Consider the following 11,716-nt stretch of genomic DNA (forward strand, 5'->3'; position numbering starts at 1 on the left):
GAGAGCCTCATCGTCTGCATACAGCGTCATGGCTTGCTTATAATAACGGATATGATCAGTGGGGTCTGATTGCCTGTTGTACAAGGTGAACGACGAGGCTTTGAACTTCTTGGGTAGTACTGCCTTTGCGATCCGTCGCACAAAGGGATCATGCTAGTCCTCTTCATCTGAACCATTTCGTCTTTGCTTATGCCTTATACGTGGACTCTCTTTAGAGGAACTGGTAGTTTCAGGTCGTCCCTTCTGCTTGGGCTCCGGGGATAATGAGTCAGAGTCACTGTCAGTGTTTTGTTGTCGGGCTCGAGGTCGTCAACCACCTGCCCTCAGAGGTCATTCTGGATCTTAACGTACAGCTTGTTTGGACTTCGCCACTTGCAAGGCCAAATCCTGACAGAGACGCTCGTTCTCAGCGATCATGTTCTCCAACCTCTGCTCGTTTTGCTTTGTTTGTTCCATGATCGCTTGCATTATCTCATGCGCTGAAGTCGAGGGTGAAGCGAAGTTCAAGGCGCGCCTTGCGGCGATGGTCTTTGGTCCAAGCATGTTTGTTGGAGTGAGGTCGTCTTTCTGTGTGGTCTTGTCAGTGACTATCGGAGGGTCTTCTGTTACGCCCGCCATGGATGTATTTGAGTATTCCCACAGACGGCGCCAGTTGCGGGGAAGTGGTTTGGAAATACTCTGTTGATCCACTAGGACGCTCGAGATCCTTAGCTGACGAATGTAGGCGCGCCCTTGGGCTTCAATGCTATAGTTCAGACTCAAATGTCACGGTTCTTAATCTGATCTCACAATGTGCGATGTGAGATTGATAAATCACTAAAGAGTCCAAATCCGGCAAATTGTTTTGGAAAACTGATTTTTGTAAAGAAGTGCCAAGCATGGACTGCTTTGCTAGATACAGAGTTGCAACCTAAATATTTTATTTTAGGAGAATTTAGGAAACCCTGACTCGTGCCTAAGGCCACGTGTCCGTCATCACCAAAGTTGCCTCGGCTCGGGAACTTGGGTACGATTAGGGAAGGTCATTTAATGAGCACCCCCGCTCGCCCGATCAAAGATCGACCTATACTAAGCATGATATCTTGTTTTTGAAAACACATGTGCTCTTATTCCCGTTAATTAGCTAGAATTACTATGTGATGCGCACAACAAAACAAGTATAGACTAGATCGCCTAATTTGGAACCAAGCATCGCATATTCGTTTGTTTGGAAAATGGTTTGAAGTTTGCTACTCGTAAGTAGGCTAAAATGCGGATTTCAATGAATTGTCCCAATTCAAGTAATCCAACCTTCACCTACAGGCATTCAGGCAGTTAATCACGTAAGTAAATAGCCTCATGGAAAGCATGTTTTCATGGCAACATTAACACACATGCAGTATGCTAAAGCGTAAACACTCACAGTGTACTCCGAGCCAAAGCAAAGAGCTAGTTAGAAATCAATGCATGATCTTAGTTCGTGTTAAAATGGCTAATGCAACACATGCAAAAATGCAATTAAGATAGGCTCGGCTATCCTAAGAATGTCATGTGAGATGCAACTTGTTATATGTATTCAAATTGGAATTGAAACACGATGCAATTAGTATGATGCGCCGAGCTTGGTGCATGCAATACAGATGAATGGATATACGCATGAAAGCATAAGGTATGCTAAATGAAATATGCCCTAAAACTAACCATCGTAAGCGGTTAAGTAAAAGGGAAAAAGAAATGGGGGTTTGGAAGACATGCATCACACACACGCATGCTTATTACAACAATGCGCTCTCTCGACGGAGAGATCGAATAAGGAGCTAACTAGCTAATCTAAGCTAATTAAACTAATTATTACACAACAAATTAATTAACTAATCCTAGTTAACTAATTATTACAGAACAAATTGAATAGTTAATGCATTAACTATTAAAGTTACAGACCAAAGCAAAACCTAGCTATCTAATTATGGCAGCTAAGGAAAGTAATAAATCAGGAGCCTCCGAGGTAGAGGAATGCATGCACGCTCAGTCGCCTCGTTCGAAAATCCAATGCGATGCCTCGATTTGCCACTGTTTTCATTTGTCTTCAGAAACTTGCACCAAGCTCTAGAAAGATGAAACTCCACCTTAGGAATCCTATGGGAGGGTGGCCGACCACTTTTGGTTCCTAGAAACACCTGCCGACCACTTTTGGTTGTTGAAAAACCAGAAAAGTGGTCGGCCAGCTACTTTTTCTTGCTGGCCGGCTAGTTGTTGCTGCTGAACTGTAATTTACTACAATAGAGAACAAGAAAGGGCATGGCAATGTATTTGCAAGATATGTGTGCACAACCACCCTCCCTACCATGTGATGAACTCAAAGGGTGTGGTTCTCGACCCTCGGGCCACTAATCGTACATTTTCATGCATGATGGCCGAGAGGCAAAGTTGCACAATTCAATATGAAAATGAATGCACAAGTAAACACATAAAGCCTAAAACTCTATCATGTATGATCAAGAGCATTGGCGACCGGGAATTAAGGTACGTTTCATCACTTTAAGTATGAAACGTCCCTCGTTTCCTGTGTTTGGACTAGCACCTATTCCAAACACAATGCAAGCAAGCATGGCACACACAATGCGAATAAACTACATGGCATACTCAATGCAATGTGACATGATTAACTTAACAAAGCTAATGGCATGCGAACAATGCTAATGCGTGCATGTACAATGCAATGCTACAAGGACAAATTAGCAATGTTAGGGACATGCACACACAATGCAAATATCAGTTAGCATGCACAATGCAATGATGTGAACTAATCATGCACAATGCAAAGTACAAGCCATACATAATGCGATGAACAATGTGGCATACTCAATGCAATATACATGGCATGTTCAATGGACTTAAACTAAAAGGGATAGACCTCAGTCATGCCCGAATTAGTGGCCATTGGTGATAAAATTAAGGCACAAAAGGCAAGGTATGCATGCACAATGCATTGGCCATCAAAGAGGCCAAAGAGCACAACTCTCAAGAGTGCTTGATGAGTGACAAAAGTGGAAGTGTAACAACACTAAGTGCACTGAAATGAAGCAAGAAATGATGCCAAATCATTTAAACAACATAAGTAAAGCATGCTAGGGTCCAAAGGCATGAAAGCTAGCAAAGATCAACTCAAAGGAAGCATGCAATACGTGGCACAAATGTATGAACTAAGCATGAACAGAGCTCAAGTAGGTCTTAACAAGGACCAAAACATGCTAAGACGGAGGCTCAAAGGCCTAGGCATGCAAGCATGCAAGCTAAGGCCATAACAAGGCCGCAATGCATAACCCTTAAAAGCATTCAAAGCATGAATAAAGTGGGAACATAAGCATGCTATAAGCGCTGAAATGTCATGTTAAGTGATGCCAAATCATGTACACAACACAAATAAAGCATGCAATGGTGCTCAAAGCTTAAGGCAAGCAAGAGCATTTGTACTACAAGTATACAAAACATGAAGCATTGACCAAGGCAACCCAAAACAGTCCTAGAACATGTTAAAATGAGTCTAAAACATGTATGGAAGTAGGCCAAAATATGCTAGCATGAAGGGCATGAGACATGATGAATGCAAGGCAAATAAGGTGCATGACACTACACCTATTAAGACCAAGCATGGGATGACTTAAGCAACAAAAATCAGAGTTATATCATGGCATAATAACCCCAAATAAACACTGAAATGATGGTTCGCAAGCTATGGCATGAAGGCATACGCAATGATTCATGTTAAGGCATAAAGGGGCAAACCCTCTAACACATTGAATGAGTGATAAATGCAAGTGCATGGCCATGAAACATGGACTGAAATCACATAACAAGTGATGCCAAATCATTCAAATAAGCCAAGTAGAGCATGCTAGTGGACTTGGTATACAAAGCTAACAAGCTAGATTGGACTATAACTATACAAAGCAAGTCATGCATGGCCAAAACAACTAAAATCAGAGCTAAAGCATGTTAAAACATGGACAAAATCTTCATGATGTTAAGCCAAAAGCATGCTACAATGACATGTTACAACATGATGCATGTTAGGCTATTTCATGGGATTGTACTACAAGTGCAAGGAGCATGCAAAGGCTAACCAAACCAAACCAAAACAGAGTCATGACATGGCAAAACATCACCAAAAACATGCTGAAATGGAAAGAAAACAAGCTAGAATGACATGCTACTTCATATAGCATACAAAGCTAGTTTGTGTGATTTACACTACAAGTGTATTAACCATGCATGAAGTGACCAAGACAAGTAAAAACAGTGGTATGCCTCAGAAAAATAACCACAAATACATGCTAAGAACAAGCTAACACAAGCTTAGTAAAGATGCTCAAACACGAGGTATATTAAGGCATGTAAAGAAGATGCAAGGAGAGGTGATGGCCCTCCCCTTCTTAGGACCTTAAAACACCATCCCCACCAATGAAATCCCTTTAGATTTTAGGGGTGAGAAGACCAATACAAGGTGGTCCCGAAGCTCACAAAAAAGGCTAAAAAACAAGGCCAAACAAGGCCTAAGAGGGGGTAAAAAATCCCAAACACAAAAGTGATCTTAAACAAAGATCAAAAGCATGCAAAAACAGAACTTTTATCAGGTATAAGTTAAGCTTAAAACATCATGCAAGATAGGTTAAAATCTTACGCAAGAAAGGGGGATTTAAAGGTCAAAAGCTCACCCTTGAAGACCCTCTTTATAACTGCAACTCCAGCAGGTTTTTCAAGCTCAAGGCAACCCAAGAACACCAAAATCAGCCCCTAAGCACCTCAAAAGGATGGTGTTTGAGTGTGTGTTTGTGTGTTAAAGTAAGACAAATCTACACTTTTGAACACAAAAATGAAGAACAAGAGTGATATAGAGACAAAGCTATATGTAACTCTCTTGGGGAAAAATTCTGAACCTGGAGGAGGGAGGAGGAGCCTCCCTCTTATAGAAGAGGAAAGCAAAAGCGTCTTGGAGAAGCTAAGCTTGAATGCCATCCCTCCATACACGTGTATGGAGGATGGCTCAAATGCTCTCCAGCTGTGCCAGCTGTCCTAAAATATCTCTAAAAAGGTGCCAAAAAGCAGCTGACCACTTGAAGTGGTCGGCCTGCTAGTAAAAGTGGTCGGCCGACCACTTTAGGTGGTCAACCAGAGCAAAAACTGGTCGGCCATAGGTGGGAGAGGTCAACACACTAAATGCAAGGTGGTGGTGTGGTGGCCGACCAGAAAAGATGGTCCAAAGACCAAGAAAGCCAGTTATCTGACAAGAAAACTAGCTGAAAAAAGGACAAGTGGTCTCCAAGGAGGAATACTGGTCTCCCACCCTTGTACCACCTTCCAAACAAGGAAAGCACGGTTTGTACCAAAAATAAACCAAAGCGGATGCAAGACGAGAAATCGGGGGGCAAAGCACGCGGCCGAAAGTCCTGAAAACTAGCTGATGAGCATCAAAAGTGGTATGCAACCACAAAAGTGGTCTCCCAGACCACAGTGTTCCTCTAGGAAGAGGCAACAAGGTGTGGTTCATAAATCACGCCAAACGGAGAATGTTAAGCGGTCCCGAGACAACGCGCGCGACCAAAGGCTCCAAAAACCGGAAACTAGTCTCCAAACGGGAAAAGTGGCCTACGACCACGAAAAGTAGTCTACGACCATAGAGAGATGGTCTACAAGACCACTCCCTCCCTCCGAGAAGGGAAAACAAGACTTGGTCCGCAAATCGAGCCAAAGCACAAAGGGTTCCGAGGCCCGGAGGCAAGGCTCTCAACCAAAACTTTGAAACCTCAGAACGAGCACAACATGCACCATCACCGAGCACTCAATCGATGATGTCTGAGTCGTAAGGTCGGTAAAAAATAGGGTGTCTACAACGACCTGAAAAGAAACAAACACTCCGGTCGGGGGTGCCGGAATTAGCACTCTGACGGATAAGTCAATCCCTACTGTTTGGATTACTTGTATTTTAAGTTAAGTGTAGTGATTCTCTCGTACCTCTGTTTGGCTGATGTTCTTCTATTTATATCTTTTCTTTCTTGGGCCTCGGGACTGGGCCCACTTTCAATTCGCCGTATAACTATTTACTCGGCTTCTTTTGTTGCAAACCGCTTTTCACTCGGCCCCTTACTTGACTGGCTATTTGGCCAAATAAGGTAGGATTTGAATGTGCAAGACGGGGCCGAACGCGATGTATATATTTTGACTCTCCAGGTCCAATAATATTCGGCCTCTTTCGACTCCCATTATTTGGCCCCCACACGTTTCAATTAGCATATCATATGTTTGCATCCATTCATTTGTCTTGCATGCACCGAGATTCGATTCATCATTCAAACTTGCATTGTCATTTATTATCTCATTGAATACATGTTTAAATGCATGCTATGAAATTGTTGCAAACAATATGTTAAGTAGCTCAGCCTATTTTAGTTGCATTATTGCATGTGTTGCATTAGTCATCTTGTATAGTTAGAAATCATGCATATTTTTCTAACTCTTTTGTTTTATCTTAGCTTAGAGTATTAGGTGAGTTTTTAGTGCTTTAGCATACTTGCATGAGTGTGAGTGACTGCCATGACTAGCGTTTGCCATGAGGCTAAGTGCTTACTTGTTAAACTGTTTGAGTGCCTGTGGATGGAGGCTTGTTGCTTGAATTGAAATGATTCAATGAATGTACGTTTAAGCCCACTTTGTAAAGTGGCAAATTCACAAACTTTAAGCCCACTTTGTTAAGTAGAAAAATCAAACCCTTCTTGAAAAACAAACATGAAATTCAATCGTTCCAATTTGAGCAAACTAGTCTATACCTTGTGTGTGCGCATCACATAGTAAATGCTAGCCTAATAAACCAGAACAAGAGCATATAATGTTGATAAAAATCATATCATGATTAGTAGAGGCCGATCTTTGATCGGGCTAGCAGGGGTGCACAATTCATGACTTTCCCCTCTTGTACCTAAGTTCCCGAGCCGAGACAATCTTGGTAATGATGGACACGTGGCCTTTGGCACGAGTCATGGGTTTTCTAAATTTTCCCAAAATAAAATATTTAGGTGGCTATTCTGTATCTGGCAAAGCAGTCCATTTTTGACAATTTCATTCAAAATCGATTTTCCAAAAGATTAGCCGAATTTGGACTCTTTGGTGTTTATCAATTTCACATTGAACTTGTGAGATTAGATTCAAAACCGCGGGAGTCCGAATTGTAGGACTTATTTCAAACTTCCAGAAGGGGGTGTGAAAAAGCCGAGCTACAATGATATAATTGCTTTAACGAAATAACTTCTAAATTTTAGTCTGTCATTAACAAGAAACTTGTTAGAGATGTAAAATATATATATATATATATATATTTAAAATTTTACTATATATGTCACGATCCAAACCCGTCCCTATGGTTTAGTGTCGTAAACAGTCAGTAATCCTTGGATTACCAAAGGCCTCTTAGCAGAATGACATATAATAAGAGGCTACGGAAGCAATTATAGAAATGTACATTGTCCATAGAGCTATGATAACATATATGAGACATAATATATATATGACGTCATTTATACATTAGTCTTACGTCACCCTTATACACCAATAAACAAAACAAATAGCAAAACATCTTTAACAGGTTCACAAAACTTGACTTCTTCAAAAGGGAACCTCCCCGGGAGGCACAGGGGTTGGCTAACTCAACACACTAGGCAGCAGCTTAGGCCTAGTCACGCGCCTGCTCACCTATATACATAAAATAAATAGTTAGCAGGAGCCTAATGAATAATAACAGAGTAAAAGATTTAAATGAATAATGTCCATAATAGGTATCGAAATTGGAGTTCATGTCAGAAACAGATATATTCCCGTTCTTGTTTAACTACATATAGAAATCAGAGTTCATGCTTTGTTATACATGGTACATCCATTAGCATTAACTTGCTCGGTAGTTCCATTGGGAACCTCCGGTACCGGGAAACTTGTAACTTGCTTGAACCTCGGTATTTTTACCCCCAAGTAAAGGCCACGAGACTACGTTATTATTACCCCCCCCCTCCGGCAAGGGCCTTGCTTATAAATGCATGGTATTGTTACCCTCGGGCTAGGGCCTTGTGCTAAGGATGCCACGAATACATTTCAAAAACTTGGACAATCACTCATTACACAGAATATAATATTTCATAAAACAGATCTTAATTCATATCGTTCAGAAAATAATTAAGATTAAACATAACTTTACTAAGTTATTACTCACAGATGGCTCTACTTGTAGAACAGGCAAATCAAATAACTTGAGGCACGTGACCTACACATACATAGCAAAAACACATAATGAAACACACACTTGGTTGGTACTTAACTTCCTTTGTTTCATTCTTAGTGTGTTTCTAAATCTTAACCTCTTTTTGAGTCTTAATCATGGCCTAGGAGTGCCTAGGATGCAATGAGGATGCTAAAAAGTACTTGAACACATTTAACAAAATTTGCAGAAAACAGGGTCTCGCTCAAGCGCAACTTCCCTCGCTCCAGTGGACAAGCAAAATGTGAGGGGACGCTCGAGCGTAACTTCCCTTGCTCGAGTGCTCGGTAAAATTAGCAAAAGTCCTGGTTAAGTGAAATCTCCACTCGATGGCCGTTCAACTCTCGCTCGAGCATGAGACTCATGCCCTCGTTCAAGCGCAACTCTTGCCGCTCGAGCGATCTAAAAAACATGCAAACTTTTGGGAGCAAGCGTTTCGCGCTCGAGCCAACTTCAAGTCGCTCAAGCGGAACTGTAAGATCACAGAGTGGCCGCTCGAGCGCAGATTCTTACGCTCGAGCAGAAGTGCAGAATTTAGAATTTCCAGATTGCACTCCCAAGCTCCAAACTTGAATTCTAAGCCATTAAACTCAACCTTTGGGCCCCAAAACTTGAGAAAACAAGTCTAAACTTGGAAAACATAAGGAATTGAAGATCATTTCATGGAATCAAGGCCCAAAAGCATGTCAATTATTCAAAACTTAAACTTGAACTTTATGAATATGCCATGAACATGACATGCGTGAATCACTTTGAACTAAGGCTTTCCAAAACTTGATTATTTAAGGTCAAATGGTAAGGATTATGATGAATTCTCCAAACTAAGTCAAGATAGATACATGCATGTGAGAATTCTTTAGAATCAAACTCAAAATGCCATGATATATGCATACATACATGGTATGGCTTAATTCTCTTCAGCTCTAATTCAATTCTTGCATTAATCAACTCAAATCTCTGGAGTTTATGTCTTACACCTCATAATTGTTCAATCTAAGGGTTGGATTCTTACTTAGGCTTGCCAAGATGAGAGTTAGAAGCTTGATTCTTGAATTTCTAAGTCCAATTCCTTCAATTCTAGCAAATTCTTCCCAACCACAAGTATTGATATCAAACTCTCACTCTTGGTCTCTTTCTTTCTCTCTCTCATGTTGGTTTGTTTGGGTAGGCTCAAAGTGTATTGAAATGAAGGAAGAGGTTGAGTGGTGGTACAATTGGTGCCTTATATAGGCTTAGATAATAGTGTAATTAATTGTTGATCAAACTAATCAAGTGGACATTAAATAATTCTAATTTAATCGTTTCAAACTGAATTTTAATTAAACCTATCATAAAATTCTAAAAATTCTAATTAACATATAAATCAAGTCAATTTCTAAACTAGATGCCGATAAGGCCTTCAATTCACAAATCGAAACGAAAACATAAACAGATCTTTCTACGTTAAACAGATATAAACATACATAAGGCAACATATAATGCAAAATTTCACTTTAATTACTTATTAGGCATAATTAAGCATAGATTAACGTTAATCATGGGTCGGGATTGTTACAATATAGGTGTGAATTATTATATGATGTGAGTCCTTGATAATCTTGTTTGGAGTTAGCAATAAAAAAATTTAAATCATCATTATCTAAGATTAAAAAAATAAAAATAAAAACAATATATATACATCGATAACAAAATCATTGTAATTAAAATTAAAAAAAAAAATCGTTGTTTTCAACAAAATAATAATAATAACTAGTGGGTGACCCATGCGATACACGGAATTTATTTTTAAAATGAAAATTTAATTTTGAAACTTAATATTTGATATGTGAAAAATTTTAACAATTGAAATTCAAATACAAATAAACTTGCTAATAGCTAATGAAATTTTTTGTCACTATGTGTGTGATTCTATATAAAAGGCTTATAAAAATAATTTCTTTCAAAATTAAAATAAAAAATGGATTCTCAACCTAAAGTCAAATTTCATTTGTCTTAATCAAATTTATCAAAAATATGAATTCCACTAGTATCAAAATATTTTTTCCTGAAAAAAATATATATAAACAACAGCAAGTTCTATAATATACAAATTATGACTTGGTTATAACACTTGGTATATTTTTTTGGTTATTAATTGAAAAGTTTTTTGCTAATTTCTTATTTTTTTATTAGGAAAAATTAGTGTAAGGTCCCTCTTCCATTTCTAGTAATGGAAGAGATCCACAATATTATTTTTTAATATCTAAAGTCCTTCAACCCACACCCATCTATCGCAGAGAAATTTGATATTAAGAAAGTATTTCTCAATTTCTATATATTGGGAATCAATCAACCATAAAAAAACAGAGTGAAGTCGGTCTGATCTGATCTGATCATCGGAGGTCAGAGAGAGAAGAATGGCATCATCATTGAGCAGTGGACTGACATTCAAGCTCCATCCACTTGTAATTCTCAACATCTCTGATCACTACACTCGTCTTAAGTCCCAATCACAACCACCTTATGCTGCCGCCAACGGCGGCGAAGCAACCACTCCGCCTCCCCCACCGAAGGTCTTCAAATGTGTCATTGACGTCTAGAAGGGACCTACAATCGAGATCTTCAACAGCTTCGAGCTCTTCTCTAATCCCTTCACCTATTCTGTCAATCGACCCTTTCTCGAGAAAAAGCAAGAACTATATAAGAAACTATTTCCCAATTTCTATATACTGGGATGGTATTCAACCGGAAGTGAAGCCCAAGAAGCAGATATGCAGATACACAAAGCTTTGATGGATATTAATGAAAGCCTTGCATATGTTCTTCTCAACTCTTCAATCAATCACTCATAGAAGGATCTTCCAGTGACTATATATGAAAGTGAGCTGCACATCATAGATGGGATTCCGTAGCTTATTTTTGTCTATTCAAGCTACATTATTAAGACAGTGGAAGCTGAACAAATCTCAGTTGACCATGTTGCCCACCTTAAACCAAATTTCTCTGATTTGGAGAGAATTTCTCTAGTTTGGAGAAAATTTCTATGTGAAGTCCAGAGAAAATTCGACCAAAGAAATTCTCTGTGAACCAGAATTTATCTGAACTAGAATTTCTCTATGAAGTTCAGAGAAAATTCAACCAGAGAAATTCTCTGTGAACCAGAATGAACCAAAATTTCTCTGTAAGTGATGTTCGATTGCTTGGATTGATGTTCATGGTAAGTGATTTTCCCTAAGACCTTTGTTGATGGCAGTGGAGTATTTGTAAACATTTCCAGAGATCCGAAGATTGAAGTCAAGAATGTGTCTTTTTCGAATCCGAATATTGAAATTTCAATTGTCACTGAGGACTTGGCCTAACAAGTTTTCTGGTTCTGAAGCTTATGGAATTAGTATCTATTTGTCTCTATTTTTGGTGTTTGAGTAATTCAATTTTCTCTGGATTGAAATTTTCTCTGGT

General features: G+C 39.3%; 1 pseudogene; it reads left to right on the forward strand.

Moving 5' to 3' along the window:
• Positions 1-10,674: 10,674 nt before the first annotated feature.
• On the forward strand, positions 10,675-11,343 carry LOC114305365 (COP9 signalosome complex subunit 6a pseudogene; annotated as a pseudogene).
• Positions 11,344-11,716: the final 373 nt, after the last annotated feature.

This window comes from Camellia sinensis, chromosome 11, assembly GCF_055761805.1.
Source record: "Camellia sinensis isolate YWXY chromosome 11, ASM5576180v1, whole genome shotgun sequence".
Taxonomy (NCBI): Eukaryota; Viridiplantae; Streptophyta; class Magnoliopsida; order Ericales; family Theaceae; genus Camellia; species Camellia sinensis.